This window comes from Pungitius pungitius, chromosome 5 (genome assembly GCF_949316345.1).
Source record: "Pungitius pungitius chromosome 5, fPunPun2.1, whole genome shotgun sequence".
In the NCBI taxonomy this organism is placed as follows: domain Eukaryota; kingdom Metazoa; phylum Chordata; class Actinopteri; order Perciformes; family Gasterosteidae; genus Pungitius; species Pungitius pungitius.
The window spans coordinates 15,413,004-15,437,651 of NC_084904.1; the positions used below are offsets into that span (position 1 = coordinate 15,413,004).

Below are 24,648 nucleotides of genomic sequence, written 5' to 3' on the forward strand. Positions count from 1 at the left end.
CTTCGAAGAAAGTATACTGACTGCTAAAGTGAGTCATCTTTGGCAACTGCTGGAAAGAAAACCAGCCTTTTGGAGCACTACTGTATGTATGAATCAAGCTTATGTATGTGGATGGACTGCCAGGACTTAATGCGTTGCACATTGCTGGAGCATGCAAACACATATATAGTGTATCCTTGCACGCCAGCATGCACACACACACACACACACGCATGCACACATACACTAGACACGCACACAAACAGCTTAATGTTTGTTCAAGGTTTTATTTTTATTTTTTCAAATAGACTCACCAGGGTTGCTACAACAGTAGGACACCATCTACAAAACAACCGAGCTCTGCAGACTATCATCTTACAGGGGAAAAATATTGTACATTTTTATTGGGTAAGAAACAGGAAAATATTAGAGTGTAATGCGGACATCTTTTTTTCTTTATTAAAACGGGATCTTGTTGTTATTATTGCCAACAACAACATATAACAAAATCCATTACATGAAAGATTACTTAACAGTATTAAACTCCCTCTTAAGGAGAATTGTTGGTCCTACTAGACATTATGCTCAGTACATGTGTGTGTAAACTAAATTAACTAAAAACAAAAGAATTCTATTGGACATTGCAGCACCTTTCAATAATTTTTAACAGGATTCGAATGGATGTGTTTATCCATCACAATTTTTTTCTCAACAATAAATTACGTAGCTCTGCAGAAAAGTTTGAGCACACAAGTACATAAATGATTCATTCTGTGTCCATTGTTTGACCTCCATTGTCTGCACCCTCCTCCCTCTGCTGTGAAATTGAACCACGCTGTTGTAATTTCAATGATAAGACAGCAATTTATGTTGTGCCTCTGAATGTCAACTTGCCTACAGCTCCACCTGTCCATTCAAAGACCTGCTCCTCCACCGTGCTCCAGTAAGCAGACAGCAGAAGACAAGCAGGTAATGGGATTGCCACACCCTGTTTGGGTTCAAAGCCATTGGAGCTCTCAGCTGTAGAACAGAGCGCTGGGATGTGTCCGGGGAGCATCGCTGGATGCTGGAACTGCTCAACCTGCACAAGCTCATTGTTTGCCGCAGTCTCAATCTATGTAGAAGAGGAACAGGAAAGGACAATAAAGGGAAATGTCAGCTAAAATAATGGTGTTTAGAAGTCCGCCTGCACGCAGGCTTCTGTGCACCAATGCGCATGCATAGAATGCACAGCAGTGTCATGACAAGGCCTTTTTCTCTATGACAATTCTCTGGATCTGCACCTTCGAGATAAAAGACACGAGAGGAAGCCTTTTTCAGCCAGTTCTCTACTCCCTCGCATCAACTATTACTCTCCTTTCTCACTATCTTTAGAACACAGGTTGTCATCGTTCATTTTTCAGCTTCCACACAGTAGGAGGACCCACGAGCATTACCCATGCATCGAGATTAGGAACTTGTAATTCCTTTTGTTGCTGAGGCTATAATGAATATCATGCTTATTTTGTCTGTATTTGAATGATGAGCATTTTTTACTGAGTGGATCGTCCTCTTTTCAACCAATGAGTCATTCCCCACCCTGACACCCACCTATCACATCAAAATAAATCTAACAGCTCCATGAGGCACCTCATACTCTCCCTCCCACCTGAACTCTATCAATGACAAAGCTTTTGCATCTTCCAGATCACTTATCCATAGCCTACAGGTTACCCCCCCCCCCCCACCCCCACCCCCTTCTCAACACATAATCCTAGCCGACCCTGTGGAAGTTAAAGAGAGCCAGAGAACGATAGAGGGAAAGCACGGAAAAGGACCACATCGAGACAGAAGGAGGCACAGAGCGGAGGATACAGAGAGTAAGATGGAGTGGGAAAGAAGTAACACAGGTAGGAAGCAAGAAACAGAACAGAGAGAAACAAGACCTACGGAAAGAAACAGCAATGCCGTTGAAACAGAGAATCAACAAGAAATTGTAAACACGTTCCCTTCTCCAACGGCCTGTACCAGGGAGGGCGGAGGGTGGGTGGGTGAGAGGGGGGAGGAGGAGGGGGGCGCCTGTCAACGATTGTTAACACATGTGTCCAGGCTTCCTCTAGGCCGTTTACTTGGAGACTGAAGGAGGCTCAGCACCAAAGATTTATGGCTCCCGGGGAAGAAAGGGAAGTGTGTTATTGATAAGTTGCATAGAGAAGGCGAGGGCACCCACTGCAGTAATTAGAGGATGAACTTGCAGCCCATTGATTGAATGGAGTCTCGGTCAAACAGCACAGCGTCCTCATACAGCCCTGAGGTCACAGTGTGACCTCACCGTGGACAGGTGAGCTCACCTTTTGGTTGTGATTACAGAACAAAGTGCATTATCATCGCTAAGGACTAAGGACAGTCTGAATATGACCAACAAATACGCCTCTACTCATGGTGTTGCATCATAACTCGGCTACACAGAGTAAGAATCAATGATGAGCAGCCGGGCCCATGTTGTAGTGTCCGTGTGTGTGTCCGTGTGTGTGTCCGTGTGTGTGCCCGTGTGTGTGTGTCCGTGCGTGCACGGGTCACTGTGTACATGTGGCTGCAGGGGAAGGGGCGCTGCTCCTGTTAAAGCCTACTATTATCCCAGCCTCCACCAGTGTTTCCATTGACTACAGGCTTGGAGGCCGGCCCAGTCCTTCTAGACACTGCTTACCAATGGGACCCACCATTGTTTCACTTGGCTCCAAATTCCAGTGTTTTCAGCATTGCCTCAAAGAGGAGGGGTCAGTGGAAGGACTGAAGAAGTCTGGGCTGAAAGAAGGAGAAGCAAGAGTCCGCCTTCTTCATTCCCCAGCTTACCTACAACTGAGTTCAACTTCTATTTCTTTCTCTGCCATTTCCTCCATTTGGTACCAACAATGATTCTCGACTTGTTTCAATCAGCTGTTGCAGCAGACAGATTTACACCGTACACGACGAAAAGATGCTGATAGGTTCATAGGTCACTTGTTTAATTTTGCAGATTGTTTGCTAATCTAGTCTGTGTGGTTTATAAAATAAAGCCAAACAAAGTTAGCACTCATCTTTGCGTAATCAATGTCCATTCTAATGTGACAAGATGGAGCATTGAGTTCTTAAACCTTAATCAAATACTCTGGCTCTCGTTGATTTGCATTGTTTTCATGCCATTGCTCGTTGTAGTCGTTACTGAAGTGAGCTTGCGACAGACACAATGTCTGTTCCACTCTCATTTGATTTCTCTGTTTAGAACTTTTCCTTCAGGACTTAGTTTAGCTACCCCTCATAATAGGTGTTGTGCAGTGAAGGTAAAGTCTTGTAGTGAATCGTAAACAATGCTGAGGAACTTCCAAGACACAAACCCGCAGGAATCTTTAGGTCCCAGAGGATGCACGTTTTACCAGTGCAGAGCTTCCATGCGTAGCCAGGAGCTGGTCTGGAAATCTGAATCCATACATCTCATTAAGAGCATATGCCCTCCATCCAGGGTTGGAGATGCTTGAGTAATCCTCTATTGGGTTTTTGTCATTCAAATGTATTCCACGGAATAGGACACCTGCTCTGCACCTTTGGTCTCCACGTGTCTTTTTTTGTTTGCAGAGGGACACATAGACTAGGTACACGTTTTAGGGACACCGTATGTTTATACTGTATGTTTGCAGTCCAAACTGGCTCTTCTTCCATCATGCAAGTAGAATTCTGTGAGGCAGAACGCCTTCAATGGGAAAAAAAACCCAAATGAATCTGCCCTGATTATGAAATAGATTTCAATAAGAGCAGAAACTCGAGTGTACTCCTCTTCCTCTTACCAAACACACCTACCCCCACTCTTCGTTACTCCCTCTTGCATCCGGCCTTATCCTCCTCTTCTGCCCAGGTGAGTGTTGTTGAAGCTGCAGCAGCAGTGGAATTACACAGGCAAGACGAAGAAAGCGGACAATTATCTTCAATATCTGTCAGACACATGACAGCAACATCCCCCCCCCCCACCAACTCCTTCACTTCCCACCCACCAACACACCTCACACACACACACACACACACACACACACAAACGAACGCACGCACACACATATGCTCACATGCCAAAGGAAAGTACAAAGAATGGGGGTGTGCTACTCTTTTGATTGTTCAGAGGCATAGAAATTGTCTCCCTCTGTCTCTCCCTCTGCCTCTCTCCTTCCCCCTTTTTCTGGAATCCTTTTTCTGCTCATTACTTACTACATTTGCATAGATTCTGCCAAAGAGCGGGCAACGATGGGGAGGGAAATAAAATAAAAGGATTAGAACAATGGTAATTATTGGTGCTGAAAGTGTGTGTGTGTGTGTGTACGTGCATGTTTGTTTACACGTGTGTGTGTGTGTGCGCGCAGATATGCATGCATTTGTGAAGGTGAGGTACAAAAAAAAACGTTAAATTTGTTCAATTCATCCTAAAAGTTGAGCTAAAACAATTCCAACATCCGTTATTTTCTCTCATTCAAAAAATGAGTAAAATCGTACAAAGGTCCACAGTTCAAGTCTAAAAACGAAAAAGGACACAATTAATACAAACCTTTCCGTCCTTTTAAAGAAAAAGTGCAGAAACGGTTTCGGTCGAAGCAAGCGTGATGAGGAAAGAACTGCTTGTGCGCTTTCCAGCAGCTCACCGAGAAAGTGTGCCAAAGTAATAATATTTCCCAACTTTTCCACATGTCCTTGGGGTTTTTACCTTCCAGAATTGCCAACTAATGCCCTCTGGGTAAAGAGGCTCCATAACTGACATGAGCTCAAGCATGCAGACCTAATAGAGCCGGTCCCTATCAGCAGGGCTGGAGGGTTGGTAAGGACTGGCCGTATCGCAGCCGTGGGTTAGACCTGCAGGAAAGACTCTTTCAGGGCGGCGAAGGTCGATGAAAGACCCCCATGTGCCACAGAATGGATTATGTCTCCTTCCCTCTCAGCGCACTGATAACCGCATCAGCTTCAAGGACCCCCTCAGGGCCGGCGCAGGTGAGGCTAGCTATCTCTCTCACTTATAATCACGAAGTCTCTCTCTGCATTAACTGTGCCTCAGATGCACGCGGGTGCAGAGCGGTCGGAGGCAAGGGACGGGGGATAAAAGATGGAATGTGTTAATGTGGAGGAAGTGGAAACAGGAGACCAATCAGCAGAAGCGCAAGCAAAGCTAGGGTATGCTAACCTTTGAAGGACTAGCAGTTACCAAGAGGCGGGTGAGTGGGGATCTGTGATAATAGCACCCACTTGATCACGCCATTACCTCGAATTAGGGATAATTAGCCTCAGTAAACTGGGCACGAAGCACGCCTATGATGTCGGGCCCGGAAGGCATGCTGGGGTACCTTTTACAGCCCGGTGGCTGATTTTGGGCACACACAACTGCTGCTCACAGCAAGGCGAGGAAGCGATAAAGGGAGTGAGCCCGGCTGGCTGGTAGCAAACTGGGAGTAATTATCAAAGAGAGCTTATAATCAAACATCCGAATCGCAAACATGAAATATAAAACCCCTTTGGCTTACATCCAGGAATCGTTTCATCCAATTAGGTAAATGGCTGTAATGTGGGGGGTTGAGGTGGGGATAAGGGGAGGGTGCTGAGGCAATAAACGAACAGGCCTCGACAATCATACATTGCAGGGAATATTTATCAATATTTTTGTCTTTCTCTTATTAGCCCGTCGTTCCACATTGAAATAACCCCAAGAATCAAACAACAGAAAACCTCTCTGTTTTTTCGGTCCGCATTTGAATCGGTCAAAAGGAGGAAACAGGAGCTTTTGGCTGTGTTTTTCCATTCTAATGAACATATCTGAACCTCTACTCACTTACAAAATGTTAAAATAGGACAAAAGCTAAAATTGAACCTAACAGGATCACCGGTCAAGATCTGCTAACCAGTGAGCTGGACCATCCAAGTAGCCACATGAAGTCTCCTTGGAAACGGTGTGTACACGCAAATCACAATCAACCACAGAACGGCTGGGTAAAGACTTGGAGGTAAACCAGTGACTTTAGCTCTCATTTTAAAAGGGCTCTGGTGGTTTTGATGTACCACAACCCCTTGTCATTTCCTTTAAGGATCAGTATTTAAACACTGATTGCGACAGCTCTTTCTTTAAAGAGCTCTTGCCTCACTTACCTCTATGAGAGTTAACTGGGGGCAGGATTATTCGGTGGTGATGAAATCCAGATACAACCCAGCGCATGTGTGTGCAACAACTCTCCCACTCTACCACACTGGCGAGGAATGTAGAGGCAGAAGAGGGGAAAGATTTACGAAACTTCTGGCCTTCAGAGCTCCTAAAACCTGAAAGTGGCATTCCACATCACCTTGACACTTCGTAGGCTACTGAAGAACCTGCGGTTCCCTGACTGTGAGTGACAAGCTCTGCACTCTGGGCTGTTGCCATGCACTTGTTAACCCTGCTCCTCTTCCCTACTGCCATTTGAGGCACGACTCACACTACCTCAATGCTGTGTTAAAAGCTATGCAAATAGAAAATTCAGACACCACAAGCAAGAGCGGGATATTTATGGGAAGCCTCAGACCAGCACAAAGAAACATGGTGACACCATTCGGAATGGGCAGTTTGGGTGAGGGGGAATGTTGTTTTACAGGCACGTTTTAACAATAGAAAAGGACAAGTTAGCATGGAAAGAATATTCCAACATTTTTGGAAATGATTGCGATTCAGATGTTTATATTGATTTGTTTCCCAGGCCTGTGATGTGCTTTTACTTTTTACAAAAGGTTTTCACTTATAGTTTTCACTATAGTGGAAACTAGACAGGCACAAAGACCGTACCGGTTTCAGGTATTGCTCCGACACTCTGACTCTAACTAACTGAAATATCATCAAATGGTCTCAGAGCTCAAAACTCATATATCATACCTAGGATTGAAAAAGTTTGATTGTGAATCACCACTGAAAACCGCTTATATTGATCACTTCTACGGTAATTAACCATTACTTTGTGAACATTTAATGTACATTCACATGTTGTTTGAGCGGTAATCTGCATTAGAGTTAAAGATAAGCATAATAGATGTGGGTTCAATGTGCATTACCTTATAGAGATCAATTTGATAGATGTGAATTCAGATTCCCTCACTGCTTAATATATATTCATTCTTCTCATGATTTCTTTCTTTTGTTTTAGATAAGGCTCATTTATTTAATATTTCATAATTTCGTTATTTATTAAGTTAGTTAATTTCCGTTTTATTTGAAAAGGATGAGGTCTGTTTAAACTAATTTCAACTTTGATATTTCTTAAATGAAGAAAAAAAATCTTCAATATTTTCTCTACAGAAACAGAATTTACCCCAAAATGCCTTTATGAGGTCCTGACTGACCCTGTTCAAAATACAGTTAAACAAAGTAAACAGCCTACTGACAGGTTCTCTTAGCATATCCCAGAAATCATAGAGTAGGCATTACAGTAATGATCTTTACCACTAATCCAAGAGATTAAAAAACCTCTGAGAAGTACAGGTGAGCGATAACATGACACATCCCTGCTTTTTTTTTTTTTTTAAGTGTGCAAAGCGGCCTGCATGCAAGTGTCAATGAATGTCTGTGAGGCAGAATGCTTGTATATGCTTTTGTCTGAGAGGGATGTAAACACAGACTGCTCCAGATGCAAACACCGACTCTGCGCTCAACCTCAAACTCCTGCAGTGATGATGAATTCCAATATAAGTTACAGCCTCTAAAGTCAAGGAATGCGGAGCTTTAACTCGTTCCTGCCCATACAGGCCGCGCTCCACAGCCCTCCCCAGCCCAGGGCCCGCCAGCAGACTCACTCAGGCATGAGATGGTGGCTGTGCGTGCATGTACGGAGCATGTCCTACATGAGCAGACACATACAGGGCCGCTGCAGAGTGAGCTGGACTCGATTCCCCTCAGGGCCTTAACAGGAAAACACAAGCGCTGCTGGGATGGCGTTTCCTGTAAACACCTTGGTGTTACAGTGCAGGTGTCATGCAGTTGGCAGAGCAGCACAGGATTTTGAGTTTGTGTCTGTGTGCGCACACGTGTGAGGATGCGTGTGCCAGTGAGTGTGCGCGCATGTGTGCGCAGTGTGTGCATGGGGCTATAAGACAATGTGTGCTTTCTTGTGTTTGCGCTCCAAGAGAGAGAAGCGGCTCACTTTCAGGGAAATGAATGTTTGTTGAACATTAAAGTTCTTTGACAGTCAAACTCTTCCCCTGCTTCTGCTCAATCGCCTTTGGTCTGAGATCCCGTAGTTTAGTTTTTGGTCAACAAATACATAATTTTTCTCCGCTGTACATCATTTTGTCAGTTCATGGAGAGGAGATGCCCAAGTGGTGACTGATGTTATTTACTGCAATGCTCCATAATATTAAATCATTGGGCTGACTTCTGCTTCAAATAATGTAGACCAGATACACATTACATTGCCGTTCTAAACATACACACACATATATATATATATATATATATACGTATATGGCTGCTTTTGATAAACTGTGGCGACAGATCAAGACGTGCCATCACTTGAGGGTTTCCGATGGGATGTTTTCAAGGTTTGATTGATTGATTGATTGATTGATTGATCGACCACCAGTAGGGCTCATTTCTGTGGGGAACCTTTATGCACTCCGGCTTCATTACTCAGTCATTGTAGATTATTTGTTCCAGTCTATTCAGTCTTCTGTGCGTTTTCTTTTCTTTGTCTCTCAAAGTGTGAGATTACTTGCACATGCTCATAAATCCAAATGTATGTGAGCATGCATGTATTTGTACACATGCAGAAGAAATCTTTGTGTGTGTGTGTGTGTGTGTCTCTGGGTGTGTGTGCGTGTGTGTGTGTAAAACGGCCCCTGACAGGGGCGTTAGCCTGCTTAATGAATTATTAATCCACAGACAAGCCACGCAGGCAACAGATGCAGCCGCAGACAACTTCTATGGGAACTGCGCAGGTGGGAGGGAGAGTCAGGGGCTGTGAGGAGGGGGGGGGGGGTGATTAGATCATTTAGGAAAAAATGGGGGAAACATCCTTAGGAAATAGAAATTAAATCAAATGTATCGTTCTTTATGTAAAATATCACACATATGTTTATAATCTGTCTTTCTTTCTTTCTTTCTCAAAAGCGCGCGAGCATATATAAGAGCGTCAAAACATGCGGCGCGCGTGCAACGCCATTTCTGGTTGACATTCTGTAAATCCACTAAGTCCACCCTCAGGACCAGGCAGAGGAAGGATGAAGGATGCTCCTGGGCCTTTTGCAGCGGAAAGAGTCACGTTATGATTCAGCTCGCACTCCCTCAGAGGCGTCAGCCAATCTGTGGGTTGGTGGCAGCGTGAATCAGGACTGTTGCAAACGCCCACTCCAACACTTTCTGACTGACAATGTGTCTTTTGGATCATAAGTAGGTGTGACTAGCGAGGCTTGAGGTCTGAAGGAGGGTTTATTCAAAGTGCCCTAAATGTGACAACATAAACACATTTTTGAAAAGACAGAATAACACCACTTGTAAATTAACAGTGAAGTGTTTACAAGTTGGGATGCTGTTCCTAAAGTAAAAGTAACATTATTTAAATTGAATTAAGCATGTTTTATGTGTTTTTTTTTACTTTAATGGTATTCATCTGTATTTACTGTTTAGGTCCCATCTTGAGACTTTCTGTTACATAACTGAGCACATTTCGCAAGTGAAGAACCAATGTCCCTATAAAGATTAATAAAATGATGTTATTGTAATATTAACAATGGAACAAACCCATTCAGATTTGCATAGGTAGTTCATGCTCTGAGGAGCGCTGTGTGCAATGCATGTGCCGTTAGTGGTGCTGGTTAGGTGTCAGGTGGATTAAATGTGTCCTTTGGAGAAGGCCAGCGGTGTTAAACTGCAGGTCTGCAGCAGGGCAAGCGGCAAGAGCATGACTGATCTATTGAGAGGAGCATCAGTGTGAATGCAGCCGTGGCTCCAATCAATATCGCCCTATTTGTTTGTGTGCACACAACTGTAAAATTGTGTGTTGTCTCTCCTTTCAAGTTGTGTAAGTTAAGGCCTTGCATTTAGGGAGCAATGGCAAAAAGGGCTGAGCGCAACGAGGGATGGAATGGAGAGATAGTTGGTATTTCAATCCCGCAGAGAGCCAAGCGAGGACAGTATTCATAGAATGATCTCGGCTTGATTCACAAACACAAAAGCCAATTGCTCTTTCCTCTGTGAAGAAGAGGCCAGCCCATTCTCTTGCATTTACCTGCTTAGCATCAGGATCGTATTCCTCCGGTTTAATCCAGTCGCTGCTATCAAGTGGCCTCTCCTGTGTCTCTTGAAGACTGAATTTGGATGAGCCGTCATGGTGCTGCAGCTGCTGCCAGGGGAACCTTTTGTTTTACATCTAATGAGAGAGGACCCATGTCCACATATTGGGTCTCCACCCACAACCCACTGCATCAAGTAGCTAAATGTGACTAGAGACAAGCGTAGCTAAACGCAGGCCGCTCTTTAACCATCAATTGTATTTACACAAACACCGATTGCTTTGTAAAATATTTTCCTTCTATTACTCTGTAAAACAAACCTGGGGCTTTAATTAAGTCTTCCCAAATACAGTGAATTTCAAGGACTTCAATGAGTTGTTTGCTTTTGCCTAAGGCACATGATGCACATGACAGCACTGATGCTCATTCCTTGTCAGCAGCGTGAATTCACATGTTACAATGAGGTCATTTAAAACAATAGCCTTTCCCAGGTCTGCAGTACACTTTTATGATGCACCACACTCTTGGCCAACTGCATCATTGATTGCAGGAGTCAGATGTTGTCTTAACATTATCTGTAGTATGCAAAGTGGCATGCAAAGATAACAGTACAGGAGAGGTATATGTACGTATTAATTATGCAAAACTTGATCCACTGTGATGTCACTGTTGATACTTTGGAGAGAATCTAAATGCATGTAGTGTAGCACAGTACCAGCTGAATTATGAATAGAATCAATGCTGCTAATACTAGCTAGCGGATTTATAATGAAATAACGACCACAATGAACGATTGTGTGCTCCACACACTCACTCACTCTTCTTCCAGCGGACCTCTATTTCAGTAAATGTGCTACCCCCGATGACAGCCCCGTGATGCGAGGCTCAGTGCTGTATAGCACATGACAGTCAAAGGTAGTGTCCTGTCACTCAGCCACTGTTGCATTTGGATGCCAGGGCTGGGAGATGGCAGTTTTTGAACTCCACGCGGAAACCTGAACCAGGCCCCCAAGAGAGCAGCCCACAGAAACATGACACGGCTGACCGTGGATCCGAGAGGGGGGGGGGGGCGATCCTCCTCTACGCAATGTCACTCTAGGCTCATGAGCCAAAGCCCGTCAGGAATAGCGTTTGAGTTATTAGAACACAGTGTCCTGTTGAAATAACACCATATTATCCATTCTAGGAACAAAGAACAACAAAGAGAGCTGCAGTGACAAGTATTTCTAACTGCTAGAATTTGAAAGGGTAAATTGAAGCACACAATTGTTTTCAAGCAGAAATAACAGAAAACTTCAGCTAAACAGGCCAAGCTAGTGCAACAATGTGCTGTCAGCCCCTCTGCAGTTTTCTGGACTCTGGTGGAAAAGACAGGTCAAAGGTCAGGGCCGGGCACACACAGAGAAGATCTCCCTGACCTTTGCACACATGGCCTCTCACCCCACCCACGTCACGTTAATACAAACAGCACACAATCTTAGTTAAACATTTAGCAGCGATGAGAGAACTATTTCTGAGAAGGATGAGGAGCATCTATTATTGCCGTAGCGGTTTGACCTTGCACCTGTTTGGTGTGGCATTAAAGGAATGGCGGGGTGGCTGTTCATGTGACCCCCCATGGCTATGCACCCCTGTGCTTTGCCCTTTCATATCCCTTTCAAGCAGTGCCTCTCAACATTGTATTTTCGGGCGCATGAACGAGGGGCTGTACGTTTTTTTTAGGTATGTCCATAGGTATACGTGTGTGATCTAGTGAAAGGAATTTGTGTGTGTACCCAATGTGTGTGGTGCTCCCCCATTGGTGAAGCCCCGCCCCGCCTCCCCCAGAGACAATGCAATCAGATGTCAGCCCAGGAACCTGATATACTGATCGCTGCGGAGTGGGCTAATTAACACTGAATACAGCTCATAAGCAAGACCCTTTTGCCAACAAATCAGCCAACAGCACAGTCAATTGTCAGTGAGCCGAGCGGAGGCACGGTCACCCACTCGGCACGCAATCCAGCTCGTTGCAAGGAAACCGCACTGGCACCTCCACGCACGTATTCGGCACATTGAGAGAATATGCTCCTTTATTATGAGTGTAAACAGCACAAGGAGGCACAAGACTTTGAGGGAATCGTGTCCTTAATCCAGTGCCCCTAAGCTGTTTTCACTCCCTGCTGTAGTAAACACAGTGACACAGAATCGCTGGTCTCCTTAGAGATGTGAGCGATCTGCTCACGGTTTGGTGGAGCCATTGTTCAGGAGGGTTCATATTCTTCTAAAGGCTGGGGGATGAGGGGGGCTTTTGTTTTTGTAAACAGCATGAATTTTTAATCTAGCCCAAGTTTCTGGTTTGGTAATGAATGTGGCTCAGCAGCCAGCCTCTCTGGGGAAGGAGGCCCCCCTGACTCCCGTTGCTAAGTTTCAGCAATGCCTGAGTTCTGCAGGAATCAGCCTGTTACGCCCCACCAATCTAGCACTCTCACACACACACACACACACACACACACACACACACACTCACACACAGACACTACTAAATATGTGCATGTGGACACACAAATGCACATCACACATGTACAATATTTTACATACATCAACAATAGCTCGGGTAAACAACCACAGTTTTGAGTATGCAAAAAAAAATCCTTCTGTATTATATACAAACTGTACTCATTTTAGGCTTTCATTGTTATTATATATTTTACTTATTGGAAAGTCACACACCCACCATTGCTAAATAAAGACAATAAAGGCATTCACAGAAAGACTGCAACACTTTTCTGTTAACTAACTCCCTTCCTTTTAAGTCCCTTCCTCCAGCCAAGCGGATTTGAGGAGTACACCTATGTTTGCTTTTTTTCCTCCTTGGAGGATCCATTTCTTCGATTCTGCAGCCCGAGGCTGTCAGTCATATTATCACTCTAAAGCTTGCTAGTTCCCAAGCCTCGGACGTTGACCAAAAGGAGTTCCTCCTCAACACCCAGCCTCAAATCAACCACTTCCTCCACAGAGATGTTCCTCCATCCAGGACCATCAACACTAAAATGCCCCAAAACACCTCCCAAACAGTTCAGCCCTGACCTCAAAGCACCAGATAGAAAAACCGGATTCATCTGAATCATTCAGTTGCTGACGCCCTCCTTATTGCACATAATGGCTGTGTGGAAGCTTTGAATAAAGCACGCACGTAGTTAAAAGCTGAAGCTCGACAATGAAAATTCTCAAATCTCATCTAAGACTGTGGAGAGAACCAGCAGTTGTGTGATCTTGAGTCTGAAAATAGATCTGCTCCCATTGGACCCGCTCTTGTCATGGAGAAAAGCTTCAATAAAACTGAGAGATGTATACTATATGTCAAAGGGTTAAATCAAAGTGTTGCTTTTTTAAGTAAAAAAGCAGTGGAATTCTCCCCTGCCCTCTTTTCCCCGCCTTCCCCTCCCAAAGCCATTAAATTGCTGATTGATTTTTGTATCTCAGCTCGATTCCTTGCCCCTCGCTCTCCGTCTCTTGCCATTGATCCTCACAAGGCTGCTGACTCCAAAGTCAGAGGACCCATCCTCTCTGGCCTCCGGAAATGAACTTGTTAGATGGGATGTACGATTTATTGCTCATGAGGCTGGGGTGTCGCTTTGTGAATGTGTGAGTGTCCATAGGGGCTGTGTGTGAGTGTGTGTTGGTGTGTGTGTGTGTGTGTGTGTGTGTGTCTGTGTGAGAGTGAGGGAGAGCGAGAGAGTGCCAACCCTGCTTTCACAGGGCTTGAAATTTATTGCATGTCTGCATTTCTCTGTACACTAGCGCATGTGCGCGTCCGCGTTAGGGGGCTAAGTGCTGAATTCATGCCAGCATGTGTTTGTGTGCATGAATATTGATATTATCAATCTTTGATAATGTGATATATTATACCATACAATTTTTAGATCTTATCTTCTTTGACAAGTTCCTGACCTGAGGCCTTCAACTTTAACTGTGCTTTGTGTTGCATTTTTCCATCCAAATACCAGAATTATCGATCATGTTGAGGTTTTCTTTGTCCGTTTTCTGCTGAGCTAAGACATGGAGTACATCCTGGTCTTCCTAGTTGAACTGCTCACTGATCTGCACCGTCCGCCTGTGTGTGGCGTCAAACACGGCCCTGTCCTCTGCTGCAGCTCCCTCTGACATATTGATTGGGTTCCATTTAAAAGCTCTGTTCTCCCACCTTTATTTACTCCAATAGTAAATCTTTACAATGCTGTAAAAGACAGTTTTACGCACTGGAATTATACAATCTCCCTGCTGCGGCGGCCAGACAGTCGTGTGTCAGGCAAGATGAGAGGAGATGAGAGGAGAGGAAAGGAGAGCAGACTAGACAAAGAGAGGTGTGGACTCTGCACCTCGACTTTCCCTAGAGGCAGATGCAGTGCAATGGGACCAGAAAGGGCCTTGGCACCAGTTTAAAGCATACTCCAAGAGAAAGAGCTGACTGCACTCCTTCAACTTCACTCTTACAACTTGACTCTCTCTCTCCAGTGTACTTTGGCACACTTCTCAATCCTTTTGTTTTAAGCTGGCAAAACCTTTTCGTACTTGGTTTCATTTTTATAAATGTGCCAGCTACTTTTATTGGTTTATAGTTCTGCAGAAAGTGATCTTGCATAACTGACCCAGAACTCAAATAGAGGCATTGTGGTTTCAATTATCACCGGGAATATTTTAGTGATGAGAATATTTTAGTGATGATGATTAATTTGAAGTGTGCCGCAGCGAAGAAGTATGGAAACGATAAACTCTCAACAAACAAACATTATCGTATCCATTAGGACACGTGTTCCAGGCAGCGGGGAAGACACGCACAGTGAATTGTCAGGGGTCGCCATGCATCACAGTACATCATTCAGCTTGAAAATACCCGAGGTCTTTATTCCATTAGTGGACATATGCTCCGCTTGTTCTCACTGCCTCTACACACCCCGGGCCTTCAGCCCGGCACAGGAGCAGTGTAGCCATGGTCCACACGGCCAAGTCACACTGGGGGTAATAAGTACTTAATTTAGGAGCGGGGGAGGCGGGCCATGGTTGGTGTTTATTGGTGTTGATGCCGAGCAGACTTCAAAAAGCCACTAGGCTCATAATTCATCTCTCTCCACGGACCCTGAGTGTTTCAGGAACAGAGCGAGTGAGGCATGGAGAGTAAGTGAGTTTGAGAGAGAGTATTTGTCCGTGTCCGTCTTTCATTGGGTGTTAATACTACTTGGCTGTTGACTTTGGTGTACTGATTCTTTGATGTCAGTAACACCATCAAGAATTTTTTTCATCCAACCCCCTGCAGCAGCTCGTTCCCCCCTTACAAACTCGTCCAAGTTGAACTTGGCTGTCCAAATCATCTGCCGCTGGTAGCGCTCACATGGGATACCCAAGCTGAAAGCGTACACTTGAAAAAAAAGATCATTTGGAATAAACAATAAATAATTCAGAGTGTAGTTAAATAAGTAATAGTGGGATATCTATTGCTTTGGTGGCGCTATTGACTTTCTTTATTTATTGATGGCCTAAATAGACACCGTGTCTTGCCCTGAAGAGGCAGTCTCTTGAACTGAATCCTTAAGGAAAAGAGAAAGTTACCACTTTGTTTATCTTGCCTCTCTCTCCATATGCCTTTTTGTCCATCTCTGCGAAGTGGCGAGACGCAGAGCGCAGTCTAGACTTTTTATTTTGTGAAGGATACGTTGGGGAAAGGGTCAACGAGTGACATGGGCCAGCTGTGTAATCCTGAGCGTAGATCTCCCCCAAATCGTTCCCTCCACACACACACACACACACACACACACACAGCATTTTTTTCCATTCCCAGGTCTCCTGTAATAGCCATAAGATGCTCCAAAAATACCTTCCCCCACCACATCCAGAGGATGATATCCAACCCACTCTAGGGAGATAGAATGTCTCTCTCCATATCTGGCAACCATGACCACAAATTAAGCGAGGGCTTCTGTGAATTATTCCCTTCGTGTGGCTGTGGGTTTTAAAGAGTCCATAAGGATACAGGGAACTCCTCAGTCCCGAAACCGGCGTTTCATGTGTGAACACTTGAGCATCAATTCACAATTAAGTAAAACAACAGTCTTTCAAGCCCTCTCTAACTAGAGGGGTTTACTGTATCTGAGCCACCCGGCTTCGACTCCCGAAGTTGGGATAAGAACGCTTGGATAAATGCAGCTGCCCACACAGGACACCTCTGAGCTGAGCATATGACAAGAACGCTACCCTTTGTTCGAGTGTTGACACCTTTTAATACGTTGACAAATGTGTGTTTCAGGGGCCAGTCAACTCCCTGCTAATATACGGCCGCCAACACTTTCTGCTTTTGACGAGGACGGAGGCAGTAGCGGCAAAGCGCAGCCGGGCTGAAGGAGAGTAAGCGTTTCAGCAGATAGGTGGACGAGAACACGCCGTCACGCTAAAACATGGTCGGCTGCAGCCAGGGGCTGTAAATCTAGGAGCGCCAGAATTTCAGCACTGGCTACAGTCTGACCAGGCACCTTCATTTTTGCAATGTAGAAACTGAAGCACTCAGTAGATATACACACTGAAGACTGCGACTTACCACTATTATCATTGTAAATCTTTTTGCAGGGTCCTATGGTCATTGTGCAAAACCCAGATAATTTAAACGGATATATTCAAAGACTCAAGATACACATCTGCACACAGCCACATGTACATCCCTCACCCTCGAAGATTGCCTGGGGTGTAGAGAGGATAAGAAAACACAGCCAGGTCTACCCCCTCTGGCCTGTGGCTGTTGGGAGGAGATGCCTCTCGCCTCCCATTTCCCCTGGTCCACAGGAGGCCCATCTCCACACAGCCACGGACCCATCTGTCCTGCATGGCTAACTGGGCTCCTGTGTATTCACCACAGCAGAGCAACACTGCAGGGAAGGAGGGGCAAGGGGGGGGGGCTTCAACATCTGGGAACCATCAAGCCAAGAGGGCCTTAGATCCTGAGATTCCAGCCTGCGACCCTTCTCCTCAACTCCCCCTCATGCCTCTAAACCCCTCCACCACCACTTTTCCTCTACATCTGTCTCCCTCCCTCCCTCCCTCCTCTCCTCCTCCCCCTCTTCTTTTCCTCTCCTCCCCTCGTCCAGGCTGCCCATCATTTCCATGTCTCTTCGGCAGTGGGCCTAATCCAAACAGATTGTCTAACTGTTTCAAAAACATACTCCCTTTCTCAGCCCCCTCTGCCCCCCCTCTCTGTCCTGTGTTCATCCCGGGGAACAGACACTCTCTTTCATAGTGGAGGAGGTGCTGGTGTCAGTCTGGCTTGGGTTAGCAGGTTACTGCTGCACAGAACCATTTCGGTAGGAAGGAGCTTGCTAGGCCGCAAAGCACTTTGGCAGATCCCCGCTTAATGCTCAATCGTGACACATAAAACGCAGTCCTACGCGCTCCTCAGCCTCGTCCTCCACACCCGTACTGGGTCTCTATAGGAATGGCTGCAGCTGGCAACATAGGCTTACTATGTGTGTGGTTCAAAGCCCATTGTCTCAGGCATATTGTCCAGGCCTGCCACCCTATCCCGCAGGCTAGTGCTGGGCCAGGGATGGCCTTTGGGAGGGGGGTAGGAGGTGGACTCAGTAGGGGTCTCGGGAGCTGGGAGGCATTCCAGGAGACCACCAGGCATCCCACCGGGTAGCCTGCCTACATCTGAAGCTCCCCCTGCCACTGCCTGCTGAACTCCTGTATGCTATGTTTTGTTTAGAAGGAAGCGCCGACCCTATTTACCATAATTAAATTAAAAGGATTAACATGGTTCCAGTGTTGCTTGCATCTGTGTTCTCTATGATCCCACCTCTCTCCCTGTGTCTTGGATTCTTGAGGCAGGGGGACTGGGGATTTGGAGCTCCTATGAAATATTTTTTGGAAAAGTTGATTCAAGATATTACATGAAGCTTGTGTTAGAAAAAGATGCATCTGATTTATAAAACAACATTAGAAACATAGATTGTACCCATAATTATAGTATGAAAAACAACTAAATGTTTGTTAAAGACATGAAATGGGGCTGTAAAAATCTATTGGAACTATCAGAGGGATTTAATGTGTTGATTTTAGCCATTTTAGGCTGCTGTCCCAATTGGACTGTGACTGAGGGTCAGGGAAGCTGTGGCCTGCAGATTAGAGGCCGAATTAATTGTTGACAGTATCCCAGTCCAAACAGAACCCTCACTACCCCCATTTTACACACACCACATACACACAAACAAACACACCCTCCCAACTACATCAAGGTCCTGACAGACACTTTGATTTATGTCTCGCCACCAACAAAAAAAAGAGAACAAAATCAATTGGCTATTACCACACTTAGCACCGGGCTGTCACCACCTGGGAGCAGGGTGTTGAAAATAAAAGACAGAGTCCATACGACTCTTCCATTCCACTACATACATTTCCACTGGGGAGACCGAGATCAGTGCTCGATCTCCATATACACAGCTAGTCTCCAAACCGAGTGTCTGTAACACATGCTCGGGGGCCGGTGGTGGCCCAGAGGTCAGAGAAGCTGGCTTGTGAACAAAGTGTTGATGGTTGGAATTGCCAGACTGGCTGGGAAACTGTTGGTATAGAAGGCGAACACCAGTGACCAAGGCTCTGACGTCCGTCTGGCTTAAAGGTGTGAAAACGTGCGCTGACTGATTACTGTTTACTGTGGGTAAATTTAATAAGTGATGTTTTAAAAAGGCTAATGAAAATTTGTCTCATCCATCAGACCCAGGCTACTGCAAGGCTTCCTCATCCTTTTCTCTCCCGGTGCTTCTTTCTGATTTGAGATTCAGATCATTTACTCAACTTCAAGGGCACCAAATGTATTTTGGCACACTGGTTCCATTTCCTGACGCATTTGATAGTCAGCTATGGTTGGTTGAAACCATCACAATAACCTTTACCTTCCCCTGACCCCCCTGACCTCCACTCCAAATTGTCCTGCTGTATTTATGTCTTTATATTCCCAATGGAAGCTATTCCATGCATGCATCCTGTAAGCAACAAGGGGATATTTATATGGTTTAAGGGGTGGGATGTAAGTTGGGGGCTGATGTAAGGAGTAGTGATTTAGGGAACCACAGACTTTTGGGAAACTTTTACTCAGATGCAAATAGAGGTAGAGAAAAAATTCACCTTTTCAGATCCCCCTTACAGGACCATTCAAATTGGAGTGCAGTTGTCAGCGATAAATACTGGACAACATTGCATCACTTCATCCCCCCTCCATGTCATCATGTCCCTTGCCAGCCCAGGAACCGTGTTTCACCCAACAACTGTGTGTCTGCCAAGTGGAATGCGGGCCAGGGTCAGTGGCGGGGGCCTCGTGGCCTCCGAGGGACTATTCTGAGAGCAGCAGCTCATCTCTGTTCTAACCCTGCACTAGTGTCTTGTGACCGTGTTATAAATGGCCCTATGCGCTCACTAACTCTAAAACACAATCAATCTCTCCCCCTCTCTCTTGTGCACTCCAACACAAGGACTCAATGGGGAGTTGCAAAGTGGAAACTCGCTGATGTGCAGCCACAGACGCCTCATGTGGTCCTGTGCTAAGCTTTTTTTTCAACAGTTGTGTTAGTCACAGGTGTCAATCAAATGTTCACTGGGTCCTAGGCATGATGATAATATGCGACAATAAGTTACATGCTCGTAGCATGCCTGCTTGTACAATCAGGTTCAGTCAGCATGTGTTAAGTAGTGTTAAGAAAATAATGTGTCAGATACATGTGGAATCGGTCACACTCGATCTCACAAAAAGCTCATTCATACGTAAGTTTTACATCAACAATCTGCAAATCAGCCTTGTGTCCATCTGCCGTTTCAAGTTCCAACCCACTGACCATACACTGTAATCACTGTGTATTTAGCGTTATCTTTAGAGAGCTGGCCCGTGTGAGACCTTTTTACGACACTGTAAACTTTAACTGCCTGGGCCTTCCCGCTTTAACTCCAGTCCAGCAACCCGAGGGAACAAGGGAGATTATGGCGGGAGCTTATGGGATCGAATGGGAGAAAGCCACTGTTGTCCATCTCAGCAGCAGCAGCAGCGACATCATGACAGCCCACAGCGAGATGACACTGCCGGGTAGGCGGTAAGATGCAGTATTTTGCAAGTAGATGTACCTGTTTATATGCCATCTCACTGGTATTTAAACATATCCAATATGGCCATGTGCAATAGGGTCTGCTGTTTTTAAACCATCCTTGTGATATCAACTTTATAATGTCTACTGTACTGCAGACAGTCCAAACAGAAATCACTAACTATGATTTGTATTTTCTAATTTCCCCACTGTTGGAGGTTCTGGATAAAGCCATCTCAATCCCCTACACTGATAACTTACTTCCATCTCTTAAGTTGGCTTTTATCTCCAACTCTGCATGTGATGGAGAGGCTTCTTGCTGCTAAATCATCTATTTTAGGAGTTGCTGGCAATCTGGGGGAAAAACCTGAAAAGGGCTGTTAGAGCCCAGCTTTGTTAATGCAGCCAGAGCAAAGAAACGTGGACTCTTACACTATAAGCAAACCAACAGGCTCGCACAAAACAGATAAATATAAATCCACACAATTAGACACGGATGTGCTCATATGCTATTTGCCATATAAACACACAGCACCGCAGACATCCACTGCTTCCTTTTAGCACGCTTAAAACATAACATGACACTACACCACATTACACATTTTCACAGATGCTTGGAGATGAACAAAATCCAGGACAATGCCACAGTACATAGGCACAGACGTTGTGCAATACATACCATTGGACACCTGTTGTGACACTCAGATTGCCGCTGCCCCAAGATAGCCGGTCATCTCCAAGTGCGCGTTGACGTGAGCTCCTGGGGGTTGGGAGCGAGCTGCCTTCTGGTGCAATACAAACAGGACTTTTATAGGCATGTTTACAAGCGGTTGTTGTAGTCCCCCGGTTTGGGACAGGCTGACCTGAGCTAGGCTAAACCGAGCTGGTCAGGGGGGGGCATGCAAAGGATTGATGTCAGGCAGGACGGTACTACCCTGTCTGGGCGTCTGGGTCATACACCATGACCTCTGCTCTCTCTGGTTTCAGCTCGGGTTGCCGTTTCATGTGGGCTCTCCTGCGGGGGGACACTAACTGTCAACACAGCTCCTCTGTGAATGGCACGGGTCAATGCACACATGTGGTTGTGGGGAGTCTAGTTGTTGCTCACGATGGATCACATAGAGAAAGCACCCCACTGCGAAAATCGACCCTATAAATAAGAGCTGAATAACTTTGGTTGATGCATTGATGGTTTTAATCACATCAAAGTTTACAGGATGAACTATTAGCCAAGGCACGGCTGCGTTATAAGCTTCTATATTGTGTGGCGTTACCACAGCAGTGCTAAAGGCCAGATGAGTCCATGACTCTGTGGGCCGAGGAATCATTATGGGCTCATAAAGCACCCCGCGCCAAGCCTCCACTCAATAAGACTGGATCTACATGAAGCCAATGCAGCTGATTAATTAGTCAAGCAATCAATGGCCTGTGCCTTCTATCCACTGATTTCCTCATGTATTTGGATCAGGTACTGCAGCAATTACTACACCCTACTTTAAAATGCTTGTACACAAGGTACACAAACGCACATTTTCACGCTGTATGCAAGAAAACCATACATGCAGGCACATACATTCACACACAAACCATCACACACTTCTCCCTGCTTTGCACTCACCTACACTTGTCTACAAAATGATAATGAGATACAAAAACAAAGAAAAACACTTTGAATTGGGGATGAGAGGCGACGGCGGGAGAGAATAAAAGCTGAGGGAATAAGTAAGAAAGTTCTCACCTTCAAAGCGGTGAGAGCAGGCAGGCTGTCAGTCAGGGGAGGGAGGTGCCATTTGAAGGATCAGTCATCCCTGACAGTGCTGTCATGGAGAGCCTTAATTAGCCAGGATTACTTCCTCACTTAATGAAGCATGCGCTTCTTCGTCTCGGCCCGAATACCACTCTCCAGTCTCCCCGCTTCCCCTCCCTCAGGTTTTCTTCTCCGTCTATCTCCCTCACTCATTCTCTGTGGCGCTCTCCTGTTCTGTGCACTTCCCTCCAGGCAGGATGCTCAAATCGCTCTTCCCTATTGGAGACTTCTCACGTCCCCTATCACAAGCATTCTGTCACTTTCACTAACCCAGGTGGGTGTGTGTTCACTCTCCTCGGTGCTCTCTTTCTTCCCCCTGCACCCTCAATTGATGCCTCAACTGCAGCATTTTTACTCAAGCAGTGCTCATGCACCGTATTTGGACATGGCCTGTTGGTTTGTCTCTTTGAATGACAGACCAGCATGCAGTCTGTGTTTCATGCTTTGTGAACAATTAATTTTCCAAAGCTGCATTGCACTGATGCCACACGTAAGAGTGGAGTTCCCAGCAAATTAAACATAGTTGTTTTTCTACAATTTCACAGCACATAAAGGCAATTGTAGAGGCCTTGGTTAACATGTAGCTTATGAATGAAACATCTCTCATCAATAAATGCAAATGCATTGCAATTTTACCATTGTATAATATAGTATTTTAGAATTGTTCATGGATTGCAGACAAAGATGGAATAGTAAAGCAATACGGGGAGGATAATAAGAGAAGGGAGAAGTGGGGAGTAATACAGAGGGCTGACTTATAAAGTAGTGAAAGGATGGGCAGAGTATGAAGAGAAGAGGAGGAGGAGGAGGAGGAGAGAAGTGAAGGAGAAGTATAGGGCTCGGAGGACCAAGGAGAGCAATTTGCCGCCACAGCGCACACAATGTCCCCTCCATGCCTGTGGGCCATGTGAAGACTGCTCCTTCAATTACACTTCACACTGGTCAGGGAGAAAGAGATACAGGAAGAGAGACAGACAGACAGACAGAGTAGGTAAGAAGAGAGACAGAGACAGTTAGACGGAGGCTCAAGATCTCAATGCAAATATTTCTTCCAGCAAAACGGAAAGAAAGAGTGGACTCTTAATTCTGATTCTTCATCTTAATCGATACCAAATTTACAATATTGTTTTTTGTTTTTTGATTTGTAAGAACCAGGCAACAACTTCCGAAGATTAACTGTAAAAAAAAGTATTTGAGAATGTGACCATACTTTTCACTTGATTAATTAGTAGACATCATGAACATAAGTTGGTCCAAGTCTTTGTCACTACAGCATGATGTTGCTTTTGTAAATGATGATCCCGTTCAGGGGAAATGGACAACAAAGCAGGGCATGCTTTAGAGCGTTGCTACCTTGTGGTTAACAGGCTGCTACCACAGCGTTATGCGCACTGGGAGTAAGCCTTTCAATCTGTTTTCAGCTCATAATAGTTCATCACTACATTTTGGTTGCCTAAAAACGTCTCATTTTGCACTTGGTTGTACTTGGCTCAACCCTCTCGTGTCACTTCTGGTTGCAAAAAACAAAATGCCAAATTTCAGGCTTCAATATCTCAGTCCACAATCCAATAGTTGACGTAATGGCGGCTATGTCATGTCCTTATTTATAGTTTGTGGATAGGACCAATGAATCAGCTTCGATCAAAATACAAAAATCAGTCAGCGAGACAAATTCTCACAAGAAATCCGTCATTTGGACAAATTTCTAAAATGACTTATGTTTTTGTGTTCCCAAATTGGACTCCAGTAGCACCGAGCAGTAGCATGATCCATAGTCATGTAGCTCCTGAACTCAAAGGGAATCTGATATTTTAATATTGCACTGCTAAAAGAAATGGTCAAAATGAATGAGGTAGAGGCTAAAATGCTCTCAAAGCAGCAAATCTAACTTTTCCCACAATACAACTTGTGTGTGGATGTTTTTATCGACTGCCTAATAAACACCCACGTCTTTCAAACTCCAAAGCTTGTAAAACTTTAAATTAAAATGTTCTAGTTTCAAGATCAATCTTGCTGACTTCGTTACGGTAAAGTTCCCTCAAAACCCATGACGACATTGTTCAAATGTTTAGCAATAAACTGACATTGAGAGGTAAAAGCCTTTCAGTGCTCCCTCAAAAACACTATCTGAGATGACCTAAATGTATCCTATTACTGCGCTGATGAAAACAAGGCCACGTTATGTTTTTCTTGGAAGCATCCACACGAGAATAACAAGGCTGGAAGAGAGTAAGACATCCAGTCCACATTGGACAGGACAACTGACACGGAGGGACCTCAAGCATGCTGCTGTCAGCTGGCCAGATGAAGTGATAGAGGGACCACAGCCTAGTAGCTAACATGGCTAACAGATATGAAGCCAATAGAGTGGCTGATTGAGGGTGACAGGAGGGCATGCTCGAATACAGGCCACAGTCAAGATGGAGGCGGGCTCTTTTTTTTTTCCCGGCCCCTCCTCAGTAGGTCTCTCCAACATGCCCACCAGGCATGGGCCTGCTGCTGACTAGGAGGGAGGTAGAGGGCTGGAGGGATTGA

At 45.2% G+C, this 24,648-nt stretch overlaps 1 long non-coding RNA gene across 1 annotated transcript; it reads right to left on the minus strand.

The window, feature by feature from the left end:
• Positions 1–263: 263 nt before the first annotated feature.
• On the minus strand, positions 264–22,249 carry LOC119224608 (uncharacterized). The gene is made up of 4 exons (XR_005121057.2): positions 22,045–22,249; positions 20,986–21,091; positions 3,780–3,863; positions 264–1,093 (listed from the first exon to the last, which is right to left on the minus strand). It is a non-coding gene; the product is annotated as an uncharacterized LOC119224608 (long non-coding RNA).
• Positions 22,250–24,648: the final 2,399 nt, after the last annotated feature.